The sequence below is a fragment of the Sinohyriopsis cumingii genome, chromosome 1 (genome assembly GCF_028554795.1).
Source record: "Sinohyriopsis cumingii isolate HCF-2022 chromosome 1, ASM2855479v2, whole genome shotgun sequence".
Taxonomy (NCBI): domain Eukaryota; kingdom Metazoa; phylum Mollusca; class Bivalvia; order Unionida; family Unionidae; genus Sinohyriopsis; species Sinohyriopsis cumingii.
In genome coordinates, this window is record NC_142961.1 from 146522620 (window position 1) to 146546553 (window position 23934).

General features: G+C 34.8%; 1 protein-coding gene and 1 long non-coding RNA gene across 11 annotated transcripts in view; one reads left to right on the forward strand and one right to left on the reverse strand.

Annotated features, from left to right (window-relative positions):
- LOC149808102 (uncharacterized) overlaps positions 1–23934 on the forward strand; it is a 534871-nt gene that overhangs the window by 186733 nt on the left and 324204 nt on the right. For 2 of the 10 annotated variants that reach the window (XM_089973479.1, XM_089973489.1), the window contains exon 1: positions 15294–15494. The exons of the other annotated variants lie outside the window; for them this stretch is intronic. The gene's annotated coding sequence lies outside the window, so the exon portion shown is untranslated. Of the gene's footprint in view, positions 1–15293; positions 15495–23934 lie in introns of those variants that run through there. 10 annotated transcript variants of the gene reach the window in all.
- LOC149808103 (uncharacterized) lies at positions 17241–22681 on the reverse strand. Its single transcript, XR_016418929.1, has 2 exons — positions 22361–22681; positions 17241–17586 (listed from the first exon to the last, which is right to left on the reverse strand). It is a non-coding gene; the product is annotated as an uncharacterized LOC149808103 (long non-coding RNA).

A 23934-nucleotide genomic window follows, 5' to 3' on the forward strand; every position in this document is an offset into this window, starting at 1 on the left:
ATATCAGAAGCTTTATCTACTCAAAACTTTGTTCCGTATGCGGACATTATTTTCACGTGTTTGTTAATATGATTTGCTAATTGGTCATAATAAATAAGGGTTTATACACATGTCAACAACAGAATGTTAACTTTTTTCTTGCAAAGATCAAGCGCAAGCTGGATAGAAAGTCGTCCACAAGAGTTTCTACATTCAGTCTTTTGTATCGTTAGTGTAAGTGTTGTTAGTGCAAGTGTTGTTAGTGTGAGTGTTGTTAGTGTAAGTGTGTTGTTAGTGTGAGTGTTGTTAGTGTGAGTGTTGTTAGTGTGAGTGTTGTTAGTGTGAGTGTTGTTAGTGTGAGTGTTGTTAGTGTAATTAGTGGGAGTGTTGTTAGTGTGAGTGTTGTTAGTGTAAGTGTTGTTAGTGTAAGTGTTGTTAGTGTGAGTGTTGTTAGTGTGAGTGTTGTTAGTGTAATTAGTGTGAGTGTTGTTAGTGTAAGTGTTGTTAGTGTGAGTGTTGTTAGTGTAAGTGTTGTTAGTGTGAGTGTTGTTAGTGTAAGTGTTGTTAGTGTAAGTGTTGTTAGTGTGAGTGTTGTTAGTGTAAGTGTTGTTAGTGTGAGTGTTGTTAGTGTGAGTGTTGTTAGTGTGAGTGTTGTTAGTGTAATTAGTGGGAGTGCTGTTAGTAGATGCTTTTCCATCGTTAATAGTCACTTGATAATTTGATTACGATCCGATCTCCACAAGCTCATGCATTGGTGACAGCTGGAAATCCACTTAATGTTTTTTTCAGTATCATATCAGAGAAAGCGTTGCCGATTCGTTTTTGGCAAAGTTATCATTATTAACAATGTTCCGAATGACGTGTGCCACTTTCGCAGATGTGAAAGCTGTAATTTGTTTGGTGAACCACAAGCTCACAGACCATGAGCTCTGACTGGCGTCCAATAGATTATTGCGTAGAATAGAGTCGATCGGTTTTTAATCAGATTGGGGTAATATTTTGTGGGTGAGAAGGAAGGTCACATTAAATGAACCAAAACATATTATCACTTAGCTTAACTCATATATATATATATATATATATATATATATATATATATATATATATATATATATATATATATATATATATATATATATATATATATATATATATATATATATATATATATATATATATGTGTGTGTGTGTGTGTGTGTGTGTGTGTATATAAGTAGGCTTCCTAACGGGTTAACTTTTAACATCGGTTGAACTCACACCATACCAGTGGGTACGCTTCATCGATGATATAGAAATGAAGTGACAACATGGAAGACAAAATCTGGATGATTTCATATCAAACGCAGACAACTTCCATCCTTCAGTAAAATTCACGGCAGAAGTCTCAAACTCTAATCACGTTTTCCTGGACACAACAACCAGACTGATAGAAAACAAACTCCATCTACTCAAAACCAAATGATAAACACAAGTATCTTCTCCCGACCAGTTGTCTTCCAAAACAATGTATTCGGAATATCCCATATAGCCAGGCACTGAGGATACGCATAATTTGCTCCGACGATGAAACATTCCAAAAACAAGCTCTGAAGAGTTATCTGAACTTTTGATAAACCGAGGATACGACAAAAACCTGATAGCGGAACCATTTATCCTGACGTACCACCCAGACAACCCAACAGTAGGTAAAAGCATCAGTAAACACACTGCCCCATCGTGAAATCGTGTGACACACTATAGTTTATCCTCCCGAACAAACCAATTGTAGCCTACCAGAGACCTATAAACCTTAAAGACATCCTAGTCAAGGAAGCTAACGCCAATCACTAGCATATGATAGAGACCAGCACATTTTCTATCACAGCGACTAGAGAAAAACTTAACTTACATAGTCCAAACAAAACGTGCAAAACAGAGAATGTAATTTATCTCATCACATGTAAGATATGTAGCCTTCAGTATATCGGAGAAAATGAAAAGCTACAAAAAAGGATCAACCTCCATAGCTCTTATTGAATGACAAAGCAGCTGTACAGAGGTCCAGTCCCAGAACAATTCTCCTCCTCTGGTCACACTTTCAGTGATATAACACTTATTGCTATTGCTCACAACCCCAAATGGACATATAATACAATTAATTTTACTATATGTTCTCTCCATTTGTTTCTCAATACTGACCTTTCCACTGTGTGGCAATCAATACAAATCATATGTTAATCCAAAGTACCTTCAACAATGTCTTCACGGCGAAGTTGTTGTCAAAGGCTGACCTCCATTTTTTTGAGAGGTTGGACTGTCAACAGAGCGGCATGTAAAGAGAACACAGATTTCACTTCCGGATCATCACCAAGGCCTTATTACTCACTGTGCACTGTCACCGAAATACACACAGACAACAGCACCCTGAGCTCATATTTTCAAGAATAAACAATTACTATTATATCCCTACAAAAATTGCGTAAATATAACTCTTCTATCACCACCAAAATGAGAGAGGAAAAAAATCTTCTAAAAATAGACTAGAACTATACTGAACTGGAAGTACTAAGTGTTACCTTATTCCAAATGGAGTTCTGAAACCAGGAAAGAAAGGGAATCTTACTGGATACGCCGCCTTAGAATGTTGAAACCAAGTGGTTTAAACAAAGAAGACTAGAACAATACAAACACGCACAAATAAAATTATCATTTTGCAAACGGATGATCTTCTTGTAAATAATTCTCTAAATTTGCTTATTAGTCACCTGTTAGCTTATAATTACTATTACAACAATGAAATATCCGGGATATAATTTGCGCTTACATAAATTTGCATAAAATAACAGATGGCGATATGGCAAATCGATTTCTCGGTCACTATAAAATATTTTTCTGCATCCGCATCAAGTTCAAGTAAACTAGTTGAAACATAAAAAAGATGTCCAGCTTTTATTCCTGTTGAAATAGTCATGTAAAAGTATGTAACCTAAACGATGTTTCTGTTCTTATCAGCAGAATCAGAACTGTTGCTCGTCATCCTTAGACGCAGTTAGGTTCAAAAGTGTTAATTTCAACTCACTGTAATATCAGTATAGAGACTATGTACAACTAGGTTCAAAACGGTGTTAATTTCAACCCATTATGGTGTGTGTGTGTGTGTGTGTGTGTGTGTGTGTGTGTGTGTGTGTGTGTGTGTTGGGTTTTTAACGTAGATTGCGTGTGTGTGTGGGTGTTTGATTTGGATTTTTAACGTAGCTTTAACAATTTTTCGGTCATATTGCTACGATGCCTGCAGTGTGACAGTTTATATTGATGTCTAGCACTGAGGCTAGAGTGCCGCAGACATGGAGCATGATGTCCCACCCAGTCACATTATCCTGACACCAGGCCGACCAGTCCTAACACTAACCTCTTAATGTTGAGCGCCAAGCGAGGCAGATGCTAGTACCATTTTTTTAATAAGTCTTTAGTATAACTCAGCTGGGGATCGAACCCAAGACCTTCTGCTTCAGATGCTGACGCTCTAACCACTAGGTCACCGGAGCGGTAACGTAGATTGCAGTCATATTCGCTACAATGTCTGCTGTGAGGCGATGTATAGCACTAGTTCATCATGCCACAGACATGTAACATGATGTCCCACCCTGCCAAATTATCCTGACACCAGGCTGGCCAGTCCTAACAATAACCTCTTAATGCTGAGCGCCAAGCTTGGCAGCTGTTAGTACCATTTTTTAAAATAATTCTTTGGTATGAATCGGCCGGGTTTCGAACCCGCGACCTACCGCATTTTTTGTTTGTCTTGTCTGTTTTGTGTTTGCCTTTGAAAGAGGCTTATTTAAAGTCGAGAGCGCTTAGGATTGTTAGAAACTAGTTTCGCACTTTTCGTTTTTCCTTGTCAGTTTATTGCATATATATATATATATATATATATATATATATATATATATATATATATATATATATATATATATATACCGTTTTGTCAAGTCAAAGGTGTTTATCAACGTATCATTAGGACACACATGACTTTTATTATATCTTGTCAAAGTCATAATCTACGTGTCATAAGTACAGGGAACATATTTATACCGTTTTGTCAAAGCTAGTATCTACATGTCATTAGGACAGACACCTATATGCTATTTTATCAAAGACTTTGTCTAAGAGGGAATCGTATTTTGAATTAAAATGTCACATGTCAGAGTCTTGTGACATACTATTCTTGACAGTTATGTGCATCAATGCCATTGCATCAAATAATGTTATAAATTATATACATCGTTTGAACTTTCACATATGTGTCCGATCCCAGTCTGGTTCATCCATATGTGTTTTGATCTCTAAAGTGGGGGCTTAACGTCATTAAGTTTACAGTATTTAAAATATTTTAGTCTTAATCGAACTTGTAAAGATAAACACATTAATTTAGGAACTATGACCTTGTTTACGTAATACTTCATGTAGTTATTTCAGGAAATAGTTGGAATACCGCTGTTTCTTCCGATAGTTGATTTGAAACTGATACATGAGATATATACTGATCTCATGGAAATAAAAGTCTATGCTGAGGTGTTAACAAGTGCTGATAAATATATTGTCCTTAATCAGTACAAATTCAGTAACTTGACATGGGTGTTACTTGCTTTGAATTCAGTAACTTGACATGGGTGTTACTTAATTTGAATTCAGTAACTTGACATGGGTGTTACTTAGTTTGAATTCAGTAACTTGACATGAAAGTTACTTAATTTGAACTCCGTAACTTGACATGGGGAGTTACTTAGTTTGAATTCAGTAACCTGGCATCGGGAGTTACTTAGAATGAATTCAGTAACTTGATATGAGAGTTACTTCATTTGAATTCAGTAACTTGACATGTGGAGTTACTTAGTTTGCATTCAGAAACTTGACATAAGGAGTTACTTAGAATGAATTCATAACTTGGCATGGGAAGTTACTTTGTTTGAATTCAGTAACTTGACATAGGGAGTTACTTAGTTTGAATTCAGTAACTTGACATAGGGAGTTACTTAGAATGAATTCATAACTTGGCATGGGAAGTTACTTTGTTTGAATTCAGTAACTTGACATAGGGAGTTACTTAGTTTGAATTCATTAACTTGACATAGGGAGTTACTTATTTTGAATTCAATAACTGGACATGGGGAGTTACTTAGAATGAATTCAGTCAATTGACATGAGAGTTACTTAATTTGAATTCAGCAACTTCACATCGGGAGTTACTTAGTTTGAAATGAGTAACCTGACATGGGGAGTTACTTAGTTTGAATTCAGTAACCTGGCATCGGGAGTTACTTAGTTTGAATTCAGTAACCTGGCATCGGGAGTTAGTTTTGAATTCAGTACCTTTACATTGGGAGTTACTTAGTTTGAATTCAGTAATTTGGCATTGGAAGTTACTTAGAGTAAATTCAGTAACTTGACATGGAGTATTATTTGTAATCATGAACTGCTTTTTGTATCCTCCGTACTTGTGAAACTATGGAGATGAATGCACGTAAAACTTAGACGCAAAATGAATTTGAAGTTTAAGCGCAAAATACATGTGAAATGTAAAATCTGGCTCAGGAGAGAGAGAAAAGACAAACAACAACAATAAGAATATTTTGAATCACAAACTGACTGTCCGGTTAATTACAAAAAAAATGGACGAATATAAAGGAATGGAAGTGTAATCTTCTTTATCAGTTAACTAACTCGGAATTATGTCCTCACCGGCCCGGGGGGTGGGGGGGAGGGGTGTGCTACACAATGGTACTAAGCTGGAATAATGTTTAAGAGTTATTCCAAATAAGGAAAATATGTTTCATGATTGATTTCTACGTTCTTTATTCGAAAATATGTCTGACTGTGATCGGTCAGTATCTTGCGATTGCTCAGTCTTCTCTACAAAAAATCTGTCAAAGACGCAGTTGTTTTCTTGTACCGGTTGAGGTAGCATCTGATTAAGGGAACATATGTACATTACACCATTACAGCTTTAGCAGTAATTATAAAGCTTTTGCAGGTATTAGCTTCCTTTTAAAGAGATTAAAGGCTGCATGCTGACAGCTGAATCAGACACCAGATATTCTCTTGTCATTTGACATTATTTTAACTATTAGCATAGATAATGTTCAGGCACTGCTCACTGCTATCGTCATTTTTCAACTTCGTATTGCCTTCTCGAAATTTATTGATCGTTCTTTGAAACTTTAATTGTATTTTCAACAAACATTTTCACATGATAAACATTCTATACAAAAGTGCTCATATTTGTTGTGCTGTCCTCTACCCCACTTCCATCCCCCATTGTTTAATCATCAATTACTTTGTGCACTTTATAAATACAAATTTAATTTAGGTGGAACGCCATGGTCAATTAGGACAACAAGCAATTATTTTGTTTATATATTACTGGACATCATCATCTTGTATAAGTTTCTATTAGGAAGCAGCTGTTCTTATAAGTAAATCAGATAAAACAACTTCTGAATTTATAAAACTGAGGTTGAAATATATATTTTATGTATCTATATTAAATGAGGATAAAATATGAATATGAGAAGAAACATGCAACTTCTTCCTCCCAAACATTCCTACTTCAGAGCGAAAGAGGAAAGTATAAAAACGAAAACTTCAAAAGTGCCAGAACCGGGGTGCACAACCTTTAGGATTTAGCACTGGTTAATACTAGATCAAATTTGTTTCTTTTGTTAAACCACGGTAACTAATGCAGCACAGTAACCTAATTAGTAGCCCATCAACCGGGTTAAAATATTTAAAGGGCTTGATTGGAAAAGACACAATTAAACTGCTGGATAATAACCTTGCTACTCAAATTTTTTTAATTTTTAATTTTTTTTTGGGGGGGGGACACATTTCATGCTCCAATGAGGTAATTTCGCTGACACAGCAAATGTTACTTCGTCCAAAATAATACATATCCTGACATAACATACTTCCTGAATAACTTGGCTTCTCATTCTTTTTGTGTCAGGTGTCTAGTTTGTTTTTACTTTCATTACCAAGGAATTTCGTTTCTGAGCCAGGAAGGTTTCGTATCAAATCAGAAACATCAACAGAAGAGTTTACTGTTGGAGATGAAGATCTGCATAAGATAAGTTAAGTTGAAGGAGAAATTGGGCTCTTTCCAACAATAATTAGCTTTATCAGCTTACAAACTAGGTAATATATTTATCAGATCAACAATGACACAGTAATTGTGCACATTCGACATCTTGGCAATCATTGATTTGGTTATGGAATCTTTTTTTTCGTAAGGATTCGAGGTGGTTCAGGGAATGATACTCTAAAATAGTAGTATAACAATTAATGTATGTGTTATGGTATTCCCTATTCCGGTATAATTTAATATACTTGTCATGGTGTTCTCTATTCCAATGAATGTACGTGTCATGGTATTTTCGATTCCGGTATCATTTAATGTACTTGTCATGATTTTCCCTATTCCAATGAATGTACGTGCCATAGTATTCAATACTCCCGTATAATTTAATGTATTTGTCATGGTGTTCCCTATTCTAATTAATGTACGTGTCATTGTATTCCCTATTCCGGTAAAATATAATGCACTTGTACTTGTCATGGTGTTCCCTATTCCAATGAATATACGTGTCATAGTATTCAATATTCCCGTATAATTTAATGTATTTGTCATGGTGTTCCCTATTCCAATGAATGCACGTGTCACTGTATTCCCTATTCCTGTATAATTTAATGTACTTTTACTTGTCATCGTGTTCCCTATTCCAATGAATGCACGTGTCATTGTATTCCCTATTCCTGTATAATTTAATGCACTTGTACTTGTCATCGTGTTCCATATTCCAATGAATGCACGTGTCATTGTATTCCCTATTCCTGTATAATTTAATGTACTTTTACTTGTCATCGTGTTCCCTATTCCAATTAGTGCACGTGTCATTGTATTCCCTATTCCTGTATAATTTAATGTACTTGTACTTGTCATCGTGTTCCCTATTTCAATGAATGCACGTGTCATTGTATTCCCTATTCCTGTATAATTTAATGCACTTGTGCTTGTCATCGTGTTCCCTATTCCAATGAATGTACGTGTCATTGTATTCCCTATTTCCAATAAATGCAATGCAACAGGCATGATATTCCCTATTCTAGTGAATGTACGTGCCAAGGTATTCCCTTTTCCAATGAATATGCGTGTCACAGTATTATATATTCCAGTGAATGCACGTGACATGGTATTCTCTATTCCATTGAATGTATGTGTTATGGTATTCCCTATTCCAATGAATGTATGTGTTATTGTATTCACTAATACAGTAAATTTCAATGCACTTTCATGGTATTCCCTATTCCAGTAAACGTACTTGTCATGATATTCCCTATTCCAAATAAGGCACGTGTATTAGTATTCTTCATTGCAATGAATCTACATGCTATGGTTACCCCATTCCAGTTCATGTACGTGTCATGCTAACCCCTGTTCGAATGAATGAACGTGTCACGATATTCCCTATTCCAAATAATGCAAGTGTATCGCCGTTTGCTATTTCGTGTCATGATATTCCCCATTCTGCGTCAAGGCATTCCATATTCAAATGAATGCACATGTCATAGCATTCGCTTATTCACTGAATGTACGTGTCTTGGTATCCCATAATCCAGTGAAATTGCGTGTCTTGCTATCCCATATTCCAGTAAATATACGTGTCATAGTATCCCTTATTCAAGTGAATATACATGTCCTGGTATCCTATTTACGTGTCTTATCATTCCCTATATCCAGTGAAATTGCGTGTCTTCGTATCCCATATTCCAGTAAATGTACGTATCATAGTATCCCATATTTCAGTGATCGTACGTGTCATTGTATCCCCTATTCCAGTGATTGTACGTGTCATGGTATCCCATATTCCAGTGAATGTATCTGTCATGGTATCCCATATTCCAGTGAATGTACGTGTCTTGGTATCCCATATTCCAGTGATTGTACGTTTCATTGTATCCCATATTCCAGTGAATGTACGTGTCATGGATTCCCACGTTCCAGTGAATGTACGTGTCATGCTATCCCAAATTCCAGTGATTGTACGTGTCATGGTATCCCTTATTCCAGTGAATGTACTTGCCATTGTATTTCCGGTCCCAGTAAGTGTATGTGTTATACTGTTTCCTATTCCTATGAATGTACGTGTTGTATCATTCCCTATTCCAGTGAATGTACGTATCGAATCATTCCCTATTCCAGTGAATGTACGTATCGTATCATTCCCTATTCCAGTGAATGTACGTATCGTATCATTCCCTATTCCAGTGAATGTACGTATCGTATCATTCCCTATTCCAGTGAATGTACGTGTTGTATCATTCCCTATTCCAGTGAATGTACGTATCGTATCATTCCCTATTCCAGTGAATGTACGTGTTGTATCACTCCCTATTCCAGTGAATGTACGTATCGTATCATTCCCTATTCCAGTGAATGTACGTATCGTATCAGTCCCTATTCCAGTGAATGCACGTGTTGTATCATTCCATATTCCAGCTCTCTTCATGAAATATATGACACTAGAAGAATTGCTTTGACTCACCATCTCAGATCCCCATTGAATTCCCTGCATATTTCCTCCCTCACCTTGGCCCTTCCTGTAGTCACCCCATCGCCGGACATTAACATAGTACTGCAAAATCCGTCATATATACATTATGGGTCCGTCTTATATGGCCGCAGATATAAAATCTGGTCACAAAATACGCGTCATAATAATATACAAATATTTGTACGTTAGCCTGTTGGCTCCCATTCCATGGACCACAGGCAAGGGAGCCAATTTTTTGACTCCCATTCCATGGATCACAGGCATGGGAGCCAATCGTTTGACTCACATTCCATGGACCACAGGCACGGGAGCCAATAGTAAGCACCATAGGGTCAACACAACTACAAAATTTCTTGAATTTTCACCTTTGGGCTTGGAAGATATGATAACAGATAGACTGACGTACAAACGGATAGACACAGGATAGAACAATATACCAAAAGCATTTTTTTTTAAAAAAAGGGTGTGGATTGGGGAATATTTATGTTATAATGTAAATAACACATATGCTTGAACATATGCTTTTAAAAAACGTGTGTGTATGGGGGAATAGTTATGTCATAATATAAATAACACATTTACTAGATCATAAATGTCGAAGAATTGTTCTGTACCCATCAGTACGTCATGAATACTAGTCAGTTAATAAAATCTGAAACATGCGCTGCAATTATGTACTTTTTGTACATTGACAGACGCATAACGTAACAGTTGGTTAATAACGTTACGGCTCGATTAGTGAAGGAACATTTCTTTTCTTGGATCAAAGATTTCTGTTTTGTAAATTAACTATTGCGTCATCTTCTAAATATATACAATTTTCTAATGGAACGTGCCAACTGAATCACTTAACATTTCTGATATATATGCAACATAACATTTATTTTAACCTCTCATTATCATCCAGTCTGTTTCAGACAGGAGAATATGAAAACCAGAAACGTCACTTGATGAATGTGTTATCGGTTCAAAACGTCTGCATCTGTTCTTCTTTCAAAATACACGTAAATTAGGCCAATTTCTTCCTCATTAGTTTTTCAACTTAACCGAAAAGATGATCTAGTTGTCAGATCCAATAGTCAGGCGGTAAATGGATATATGTAACGATCAAATTAAAAGTCTTGTGATCCAAGGATCTTGTTTCCCTTAGGTTACGGGGCGGTAACTATACTCCGAATATTATAGTAACCACCTGTGCATAGCACGGTCTACCAGTGCTAATTTATTTTATTCGTTCTTTACATTTTAAAATCATATAATATAATATAATATAATATAATATAATATAATATAATATAATATAATATAATATAATATAATATAATGAAATGTAATGTAATGTAATGTAAGGTAAGGTAAGGTAAGATAACGTAACATAACATAACATAACATAACATAACATAACATAGAATAATATAATAATCAATCATGCCAATTATAAAGACTTGCAAAAGAAAGTTAACTGGCAAGAGCAGTGACCGATTACCTTAGCTGGGTCGTCAACGCTCATTGAGAAAGGCAGCAGTAACCCAAATATTGTATGACGTATTCGGGTTAACATATTCAGCTGCTCCAAAAACATTTGATCTTCGTCTGATCTTATGTCAAAAGCGACGAAAAGTGTGTCACAAAAATGCATGAAACATTCAATGCAAGCACGGCATCTTATCTTGCAGTACTTTAAAGCAACGGTTTGTTAATAATATCAACATGAGTGACGTTCTGTTTCATCCAAAGGGATCGTTGAGAAGTTTATACCGCTCGATGAATGGAACGGTTTTCTTTTGTCTTTTGTTAACTTCATTTCATACCGAAACCCTGTCCCCAAATACTTTTTTAATTGAACCCAAGTTATTAAGCAGGGAAAATGGTATATCTATTAAGCAGAACAGAGGCACAACCTCAGAACCAAAATTTAAATTTCTTTTTACAAAATATATTGAGCCTGAACATACAGACGTATGAGTGTGGCAACATACCTGCTAAGATGTGCATATGTGGTTTTTATTGTAATTTGTGTTGTCGTGCAGTCGTGGGATCACCGTACATCAGTGAAACATGTTTATAAACCTTTTTTCCAAGTTTATGTGAGAATGACCAATGAGAATGAACACTCAATAATTTTCAAGGATATATTTCTGTTCTGTTCAATTACTAGATTATTGTACTGTTGATATGACTATATGTCTCCAAACGACTTTGGTGAATGATTATCGTGTTTGAGGAGGTTAACGAGACTTAAGCGATATATATATATATAAGGCTATTAGTGCAGAACTAGTATATACGTCATTATACAACTGTTTTATTTGTAATTTCAATGTGTGTACGTCATCATGTATGTCATGTATGTGTATATATATTTGGAGACTGCAGTATTACACACGATCATTCTATTCTGATAAAGAAGAGGATTTTTATCTCTGTAAATACAAGTAGACAAATGAAAGGCGCAAGTAATTTTTAACATCAAAAACACTCGATAGAAAGGCATTTCCTGGACATAAAAGAAATAAACTATTATACTTTTTTGTTAATTTCTCTATATAATGGACTCTATAAAACCAGTTCTTTTTCTGCGTCGTCTGTAGGGAAGTATGAGTCCAATTTTTTTTTTTTTTTGTACAACGGAAGTGTGCCTAGAAGTTGTAAAACTTTGGTAAACTTAATAAAACTATTATCATCATCCACTTCCGGTGTTTGTTCTTTCATCCTTAAATATGTTGTAATGTCCCCAGTTCTCATATAAATATGTTTTGCACTAATTTATGTTTTCTTCAAAGCATATAGTCTCTGTTTTCCATATCTTCTTTTCTGCTCTGTCTGATTCACGTAAGTACAAAGTGTTTATAAATTTTGTCCTTATCGCTGTACTCGACAGAAAGCATGCATCAGCCGTTATAAATCACTCCCTTCTAAATAGAACAACTGAGATGAGAAAATTCAAACTATTTAGCGTAGGCTGCAGAAGGCACTCCGCATATTTCTAGGGCGTGACAAATAAGTACGCAGAAGTCTTGTCTATATTACTGTCCCACGAATAGGTTTCCTGGTCTAGTTTCTTATGAAGTAGTATGATTATAGATTTAAATTACAACAAAAAGTTTAAAACCGACCATCATTTCAAAGTTTCTTACAATCTCAGCTAGATTGTTTTTGTCGAAGAACAGCTCCTTTTTCCTTCTTAATTCCTTCCTTTCTTTCGCATACATCGCTGTGCAAAGATGTTAGATAAATCGATTGGATAAATCAGTCAAATAAATCGAATTCCATATGCTATTAAAATCAATATATTTAAACATCATTTCATGTTATGAAATGATTGTAGACATAACTGACCTTAATCTTGCTCTCAGTATCTTAGAATCATGCATGTATGTATGTATGTATGTATGACTGACTGACTGACTGACTGAATGACTGACTTATTTCCTCTTCAGAAGAGATTTCATTCAGTTAATTTTTTGTTAATACAGAAAAAATAGGAACATAGCTTGACATTTATTGACTTACAGTACACTATATATATATATATATATATATATATATATATATATATATATATATATATATATATATATATATATATATATATATATATATATATATATATATATATATATATATATATACATACATACATATATACATACATATATGCACATATATTTATATGAATACATACACACATATATACATATATACACATATATACATATATTCATACATATATACATACATACACACATGCATACACATATACACACATATACACAAATATAAACATATGTATACATATATATATATATATATATATACACACATACATACACAATAATATATATACATATAAATATACACATATATATAAAAATATAAAGAAACGTAAAGAAAACGCAATATCTATCTAAACACATGAGTGAGAGAACTCATTGCAAACGAGATATATATGCAACATAGATTAAGAGAGGAAAATAAAGGAATTGGAATTATTTACATTCGACTGTAACGATTTAAATGGATTATCATGTTCTATCTCACTTTGAACACATGTAGATAATTTATAAGATCGAAATGAAATGGGTCCATTTCCTTAATTTACTGAACAAGCATCGTATCATATATCGTTTTCAAGGTCATTTGTATGTATGTATGTATGTAGGCAGGTAAGTAGGTAGGTAGGTAGGTATGTTTGTGTGTATGTATTTATTTATGTATGTATGTAGGTAGGTAGGTAGGAACGGTAGGAAAGCAGGCAGGTAGGCTTGCATGCATACATGCATGCATTCATGTATGTATATATGTATGTATCTAGGTAGGTAGGTTGGAAGGTAGGTAGGTTTGTAGGTAGGTAGGTATGTAGGAAGGTAGGTATGTATGTATGTATGTATGTATGTATGTATGTATGTATGTTTGTGTGTATGTATTTATTTATGTATGTAGGTAGGTAGGTAGGTAGGAACGGTAGGAGAGCAGGCAGGCAGGCTTGCATGCATACATGTATGCATTCATGTATGTATATATGTATGTATGTATCTAGGTAGGTAGGTTGGAAGGTAGGTAGGTTTGTAGGTAGGTAGGTATGTAGGAAGGTAGGTGGGTATGTATGTATGTACGTATGCATGCATGCATGCATGTAGGTACGTACGTACGTACGTAGATAGGTATGTAGGTAACTAGGTATGTTTGTATGTAGATATATATGTATGTATGTAGGTCGGTAAATATCTAGCTAAGTATGTAGGTATGGCATCCATTAAGAGAAAATATACCATAGTACGTGTAAGTATGTTTATTTGTCAATATTGAAGGACATTAGTGTGGCAAATACATTATTAGTGGCCCTAGTTTGGATCCAAAGTTGAAAGCCAGAATACTTTAAGCGGTGTATCTCATGTCGATTTCATCAGCTGTATGAGATAGACGTGATGATGTTGATGAACGATGTGTGTTGGACCTGTCATCTTTTAATGTCATACTAGACGACGTATTTTATTTTTTAATTTAAATTCCATTTTACCTCTGAGTTCATAAAATTATGTTTTATAATAAACTATTCTCTCGACAAATGCATGCAGAAATATTGTACGCAAATCGAGTATAAACAACTTGTGTGGAACAAATTATGATGATCGGTGGTGCCTATGCGGTTTTCGGCTGAACGCCAGACATTTAACTATACATTGACCAAGAAACGCGTACTACAGTTGCGTTGTTATAATCTCTCTCTCTCTCTCTCTCTTAGGGTAAACTGTTTTCGTGTGACATGATTTTAACGGTCTGAAACAATCTTTAACTGCTGTTGTTTGATATGAGACATGTGTTGGTGTGAATTTATTTGATTACACAACGTCACACTTCAACATAGCAGTCCAAGTTGGTATGTTTGTTTTACGATTATATACACGGTGTTTTATTGGTCATGGAAGCTGGAATCTAAAAACTTAACCGAGTTAATGGTGAGGCAATGTGATGTGGTTTTTTTGCTGGGTCTCTTGGCAAGCAGTTCAATATATATTTTTTATGTCTGAAATAGTTCCCTCTTTGTTAGGAGTGAGCAATATTCAAGATATTTCTATTTCTTATAGTCAGCATTATTATATAGTTTTTTCCCCGTAGAAATAAGTTTATGATTCAACGAAAATGATTGGATGTCTTACAGACTTGGCCTCATCAACGTCTCATCATCTGATCAGAAAGCAAGCACTGCGCTAACTAGTCTCACTGCCGGTAACATCGCTAACTAGTCTCACTGCTGGTACGGCTCATGCGGCGATGGTATTATATCTGATGCTTAGAAGTCAGTTGATGCTTTAAACTTTAAGTGATTCTGTGACACTAGTGCGGAAAAATAATTATTATAGTAAGATCGTTTTGGAATAGTAATATCATTTTCATTCAAAGCCTTCAGCTAAAACCAAGAAACAGGTAAGCGTTCTATTTTCTTCCTTTCAATATGCAACTTGATGGCACGTCAGCACTATACTGGCTATAAAGCGCACATTAACAAATATGAAACCTAACAATGTAATAAATATGTCAACATTATAATGAAGATAATTCCTTTCAAAATAAATAAGTAGTCTGTCAAGATCAAATATAAAATGTGAAGATGTTACCATTTTGCAAAAGTTACATAAAAAAGGATAGATGTAAAACAAAAAATCTTTGAAATATAACATTTGCTATTAAACTGCATTCTTTTTAAAAAAAATTATAAGTTTCTCAGATGATACTTCTAAGAGAAAATTTCGCTCACGTCTTTAAGTAGATAATAGGCATTATGTAGATAATTGGTTGATAATTAGTTTTGTAAAGGAATCCGTCTACATCATTTAGAACTAAAACTATGCACTCTTTCATGGGACTTAACAGCAAAATGAAAAAGTGCTGTAATTTGCCAACTCTACTTAAATATCTCTTCTATGGTATCCTAAAAATATAAAAATAGAAAGTTCAATTTTAATTTTTATAATTTTACCCACACTAAAGGTATGACTTTCTGCAAAATTAGCAACAACAAATTATACCCGATTTGTATAGCCTTCATAAAAACGTGTATTTTATTCTGCTGCAAAATAAAGCGAAATTCTGTGCGAAAAAGGGTTTCTCATGGTACTTAAGTTTGGCCTAATGAATTTAAATAATTTTGCCTAATTTTTATGATTCTCAAATGTTAATGGTTTTATGTCATTTTACAATTAGCAACTCGGGAAATAATTTAAAAGCATTAAATTGTTCCTTAAATCATAGGTCAGCCACCATATGTCTCTCAGTTTGACCCGATGATGAAAAACAGACCATACTGAATGCACAGCGTAAACTTTGAAAGTAATTCTCATTGAAAAGGCTAAGGGAGACCAAGATATATAAGATCAAGATAGTGTGTGTGTGCGTGTGTGTGTGTGTGTGTGTGTGTGTGTGTGTGTGTGTGTGCGTGCGTGCGTGTGTGTGTGTGTGTGATTTTGGATTTAAAAGTAGCTTTAAAAAAATTCAGTCATATCGCTACGGTGTCTGCACCGTGGTGCTTTATAGTGATGTCTAGCACTGGGGCATCATGTCGCATACATGTGGCATCACGTCCCACTCAGTCACATTATCCTGACAACGAGGACCACCAGTCCTAACACTAACCTCTTAATGCTGAGCGCCATGTACCATTTGTATAAGTCTTTGGCATGATTCGGCATGGGTTCGAACCCGCAACTTCCGCATCTGAGACGGACGCTCTAACCACTTAGGCCACCGGAGCGATCCGAGATATTTTGTAACTGCGTTTATTTATAACGTAGCTTTTTAAAAGCTTAGTTTAAACAACGCATTACTACGTTCTGCTACCACAATCATTTCTGGAAAAAGCTGAGATATCTGAAACTCAACACGTTATTCAGATGAATCTCCACGATAGTATCAAGAGATGTAGTATTTATGGAGGTTTAACTGCACATTGGCATACTCCTGTCTTCACAGTGCCAAGTAAACGTTACACAGCTAAACTCTACGACAAAGGTATCGTAGCAGCCTCTACCCGATCATATATTACAAATGTCATTCGCTGAATTGGCGTATATCTTCTGATCATATATTAAAAATGCAGTTCGCTGGATATCTGATGATATGCACACAAAACTTAATAGATAAATAAAATAGATACATTTTAAAGAAACAAACAGCTAAAGCGACTCCATATTTTATTATTGATATTTATATGAGATCAGAATTCTTTTGTTCTCACACCAAGATATAATAAGTCCATTCTGATGACAGATCCATAAATATGAAAAGAACTGTTTCAGACATTCCTGCTTTACTGAGAATACGTTAACATAATATTGTTTACTTTGTTTTGTTTCCAACGTGGTTTATTCCATGACGGTATAGTTAACTTTTCATTCAGAGTTCCGTTAATCTCATGAAGAAATTAATGACAAAGTCGTTGAAATACTGAAATGTTTTTCCGGAGATCTAATGTCGTACGAAGCAGATAAAACACCATGGCGCTGAGTTCCTCGTTTATATTCTGAAGGAAAGAAGTGTTTATAATTTAAGATGGTAATGCAGCTCCAAAGCGACTTTAAAACATTCTGGAGTAATGAATACTGTTGCGTCAGGGTTTCAAACGGCGTGTTTGATTTGTAAACATACATGCGTAAGCTATCTAATATTGCGGGACACAAAATAAATTTTTCACCCTGCATCACTTGCGCATTCTTTGCCCGTGCAAAGGACTGGATGCTGTGTTGAATGGTATTTATATACTGTTTGCTTATTTTATTTATTTATTTTCATTCGATCTCGTAAATGTAAGTTATTATTGGTTTGTTTGGAGAGTACAAATCGAGATTGGTCTAAATCATTCATTCGAGGTCTTCGGCTTCTTCCAGCAGAAAACTCTTTTCGCGTGCATCCAAACTTTCCAACTGCTTTAAAGTCTAGATATTGATACGCGATAAAATAAGACATGTTTCGAGAATGGCGATTGCTTTAAAATACTTTTTTGTTGTTTCTTTTATATGTAACGTATATAAATATTAGCAATTGTGCACAGCTTCAGAACTTTAAATGAACACATGATACACAAATAAATCTACAATTCAAAAGTACATTTTATAAGAAATTTCATTTTTGATTTGAAAATATTATACTCAGTGCAAAACATAACACCATGATAGCAAAGTATAAGAACATTCTTTTTATGCAACTGGTTTATTCAGACAGTGGTTAATTTGACATGACTTTAATAAATTGTACATGGTTTATACAGACAGTAGTTAATTTGATATTGACTTTAATAAATCATACTTGGTTTATACAGACAGTGGTTAAATTTGATATTGGCTTTTAAAAATTGTACATGGTTTATATAGACAGTGGTTAAATTTGATGTTGACTTTAATAAATTATACTTGGTTTATACAGACAGTGATTAAATTTGATATGGACTTTAATAAATCGTACATGGTTTATACAGACAGTGGTTAAATTTCATATTGGCTTTTAAAACTTGTACTTGGTTTATACAGACAGTGATTAAATTTCATATGACTTTAATAAATCATACTTGGTTTATACAGACAGTGATTAAATTTGATATGACTTTAATAAATCATACTTGATTTATACAGACAGTGCTTAAATTTGATATGACTTTAATAAATCATACTTGGTTTATACAGACAGTGATTAAATTTCATATGACTTTAATAAATCATACTTGGTTTATACAGACAGTGATTAAATTTGATATGACTTTAATAAATCATACTTGGTTTATACAGGCAGTGGTTAAATTTGATATGACTTCAATAAATCATACATGGTTTATACAGACAGTGGTTAAATTTGATATTGACTTTAATAAATTGTACATGGTTTATACAGACAGTGGTTACATTTTGTATGACTTTAATAAATTATACTTGGTTTATACAGACAGTGGTTACGTTTTGTATGACTTTAATAAATCATACTTGGTTTATACAGACAGTGGTTAAATTTGATATTGACTTTAATAAATTGTACATGGTTTATACAGACAGTGGTTAAATTTGATATGACTTTAATAAATCATACATGGTTTATACAGACAGTGGCTAAGTTTTGTATGACTTTAATAAATCATACATGGTTTATACAGACAGTGGTTAAATTTGATATTGACTTTAATAAATTATACTTGGTTTATACAGACAGTGGTTAAATTTGATATGACTTCAATAAATCATACTTGGTTTATACAGACAGTGGTTAAGTTTTGTATGACTTTAATAAATCATACTTGGTTTATACCGACAGTGGTTAAATTTTGTATGACTTTAATAAATCATACTTGGTTTATACAAACAGTGGTTAAGTTTTGTATGACTTTAATAAATCATACTTGGTTTATACATACAGTGGTTAAATTTTGTATGACTTTAATAAATCATACTTGGTTTATACAGACAGTGGTTAAGTTTTGTATGACTTTAATAAATCATACTTGGTTTATGCAGACAGTGGTTAAATTTTGTATGACTTTAATAAATCATACTTGGTTTATACAGACAGTGGTTAAGTTTTGTATGACTTTAATAAATCATACTTGGTTTATACAGAGAGTGGTTAAGTTTTGTATGACTTAAATAAATTATACTTGGCTCAGCTCATTAATGCCTCACTAATTTTGTTAACATCGTGTATTTCTCCTGATATTATGCTGTAATAACGCCAAGGCACACGTTTAACATTGCATCTTTATTCATATGTCAGTATCTAAAGTTAGCATCCGTTATAACACCACGATGTCCCCATTATAGAACCATCCCTGTTTATCTGTTATAACACCACGATGCCCCCGTTATAGAACCATCCCTGTTTATCATTATATAATGCCACGAACGAAAACCATATATTATTTTCAGTTAAAATGCTACCGTTGCATACCGGCGTCCAACATCTAGAATTTATATCAAAATAAATTACACTAATTTCGTGCATTATAACGTCGATTTTATGCAAGGTATTTATAATCACATCACTGTATGTCCTTCTATCAGGCTTTTTATGTGACTTTAAGCAAAAAAGGAAAAGTATATCAAAGTAAATTAGTAAAATCTTGTTTGATTCCAACATTAACTGAATTATTTGTCGGCAACTAGACTTGATCTTGCTTTTAAATCACGATAAATGTCCGTAGACGAAACACACTAATTAGTAACATTGGTGACTAAACTCTGCTAAAGATTACCGTGAACGACACTTTATATTCCCACCCCCACCCACCCACTCCTCCGTGTTTAACACATTAACCCCTGGTGACGAGTTTACGTGGCAGGAGGTAGTAGCCTACTGCCGAGCTCTGTAGCTTCATAGTCATGTATGATACACTAAAATGGGTGGTATTATAGAAAGGTAGATAGATGTAGCTCTACAATGATACCAAATAATCTGGCAGTTCTAGTTGCATTACAAAATACAGAGGAAAAAAACTCATTTTTGGGACCCGATTTTTTTCCACCCAAAATTCGCTGTAGTTGGAATCCGATTTTGTGTCTGGATTTTAGACTTTTTGGTCTCGGATCTCAGATCTAAGACAGACTGGTATGAACTGCAAAAAGAGAGATGAACCTTTGCAAAAAGTAAGATGGGCATTTGGAATAAAGAGTGGTCTCGATACGAAAATAAGCCCCCCCAAAAATAATCCAACTTTTACCCGTCTGCTCATGCGCGAGCCAAATAGCCAATGAAAAACGAGGTTTCTAACACAACTAGGAATTATGTTATTGGAAAATACCCTATTTGCAAGTCATTCATGAATCTTGGTAATGGAACGTACCATAGAACAAAAGTTATTTTATTTGAACTACAATGATCATAACATTTGACCTTTCGACCTTCAAATCATCTCCACATCTTCAGTGCAAGCCCCCCCCCCCCTCCACAATCTTGGTCATATACATAAGTTCTCATGCAAATACCATTTCTTCCTTCAAAGTGACCTTGATTTGGACCTTTTGACACTAAAATAAATATGCTGTTTCATATCAATTTGTACGTCATCCGCAAATATTATTGAAGGTATACTAATAATTGAAATCGTCGTTCAGAAACCATCTTCTTTCAGTCTCAGTGACTTTAACCTTTGATCCTTCGACCACAAAATCTACAGGCTTCTTTCCTACATCAAATGCAAGCCAACTGCAAACATTCGTTAGGGAATGTGATGTGCAACCAACATTATTATGCGGAAACCATGTTTCTTCTTTCTGTCATTGAGATTTCGACCTTTGAACCTTTGGTGCCAAAATATTTACTTGTTTTCTTATCCCAAAGTCAAGCCGTCCACAAAGTGGGGCCTTGATCTGCCATAGAACTGGTTTTGTTTGTGGAAATCATGTTCTTCTTTCAATCGCAGTAACCTTGACCTTTGACCCAAAATCGAAGTTTCTTATTTCATCTGTCAAGAAAACTATGCTTGTAAAATTTAGCAAAGGTAGCTACTGTAAATCTGAAGTTATCGTGCGAAAACCAAAAAGTTAACGGACAGACAGACGGAAAGGCAAACGGGGCATTAGCATAATTCACTCCGCCCAAGAAATGCCGTATAAAAATTAGAGACTTTCAATACAATGATCATTTTATTTTAATGTTGAAGTTTTAGTGAAAAATAGAATAAGTTCCATTTAAAATCATTGTTTTATTTTGTTTTTACCTAATTCTATCTATCTATCTATCTATCTATCTATCTATGTATCTATCTATCTATCTATCTATCTATCTGTCTATCTATATATATATCTGTCTATCTGTCTGTCTGTCTGTCTGTATGTATGTATGTATGTATGTATGTATGTATGTATGTATGTATGTATGTATGTAAGTATGTCTTTAAGTTAAGAAGCCTTATAATTTCCAATTTCGTTATAGAGTCAGTTTGTTTTATAGGTGTTATAGCGCATATGCACCGGTCATTATAAGGGGAACGACTGCGTCAGCCCTAAATATATGTCCATCCTGGTGTTATGAGTAAAGATCGTTTATTTCGCACCGACTCAAACGAATGTAAAACCAAGTTGACGATAATTGGGAACAAACTAATCAGTCTGAAATATACGACCGTAAAATGTGTCATATTTGCCACGTGGGTGAGAACAGAGTCCGTTGAAATGTTTTTACTAGGCCGATAAATCAGCCCTTCACCCGTGATGATATTGATTTTCGGGTGAGGGGCTGATATCACGTATTCATTAAAAGCTGCAATTATCTGCATTCAAATATGGTTGCACACATCGATTTATATTTTATACACTTACCGGTATTTCTCGTGGCTGTGCAGCTACCGTCGGCTGAAGGGTTCTTTCGGTGACATGTAGTTTATATTTCCTGGGCAAATCATATGTTTGGTGACTTGCAAATCCACCTGAAATAGCACAGCCATCTGTCCTGTGGCCATTTTGAATTTCGCGCTTGATATGGCTGTTACCAATTACCTGTATGTGCTTAAGTGTGTACGGGTTTGTTCCGGAATGATTTGCATGCAGCAAAATTGCATATTTTAATGAACAGGTGAATTCAGACCCACAGCGTCTTCCATCAGTATCAACACAGATTTGTGGGGTTGATTTATCGGTCTACGTTTTACAAGATAAAGCTTCCGCTTCTGATCCTAAAACTGCCCAGTTCTATCTCATTCGTGCAGATGATAGGTTATTTCACTTGTATTTGCATTTAGACCTAGAGTGCGAATTATACGGAGTTCCGTTAATTTCATGAGATATCACAAGAAAATTGGAAGAGAAACATAACTTTTTGCAATTATATTGTTACATTCTATTTTTATCAAACTTTTTTTGTTTCCAAGCATTTAATGGACTTTAAAATGCGATTTGTTTGAAAAGATTTAAACGAGTTACGATCTGCATTCACCTATTCTTTCGTCCATCTTGGTATAAACACTGAAGGTGTAATTATGCTACTTCGACAAACAGTGTACAAACATTGAAGGAGGGGCCCCGAGTGGCCGAATGGTCTAAAGCGCTCTCCGTTACGGATCATTGCCATCTCACCTCTGTCTGCGCTGGTTCGAGTCTCAGATTCAGCCAGTGTGGATATGTGAGAAAGCTTGCCGGTAGCTTCTCGTGGGTCAGTGGTTCTTTCCAGGGTTTACCCGGGTTTTTCCTCCACCATTAATACTGACCGCCATGTATAGCCAGCCTATCGTGTGCTGAAAAATGACGTTAAACCCCACAACAACAACAACAACAACAACAAACATTGAAGGTGTAATTATACTACTTCGACCGTAGAGTGTAAAAACATTGAAGGTGTAATTATGCTTTTTTCGAACGTACAGTCTAAATACACTGAACAGCATTCGTCGGCGAGATCGTCACCTCATACGTGCCATGGAGTCCGTCCTGCTAACACAAAACCCCAAATCTTCCAATGCTGAGTCAGACCATAGTAGTGTTACCTCCGTGTAGAGTACATGTTTAATAGATTGTGGAAACTTGAAAGAATTATATAGCGCCGTCTTTTAATATTTTATTTTTACCAGCTCTAGCCAAACACGCACAGACACACACACAGACACACACACACAGAACGAGAGTTATCGTGGACGTTAGAGTTTATGAGATTGTAATAATGTTGTGGATATAGAAGCATCATGTCCAGTAGATATTGTTAATGTATTTTTGGGGGTAATTGTCACACTTAATTTACTAAACTAATTACAAACTGTCATAAAACAATGTCTTTCTTTCCTTGAAAGGCTTGCTATCTTTCCCAATAACCTGTGCCATGGTTTGTGTGGACACAATGTGCCATGGTTTGTGTGGACGCAATGTGCCATGGTTTGTAATGGAATCACCAAAGTCTGGAATAC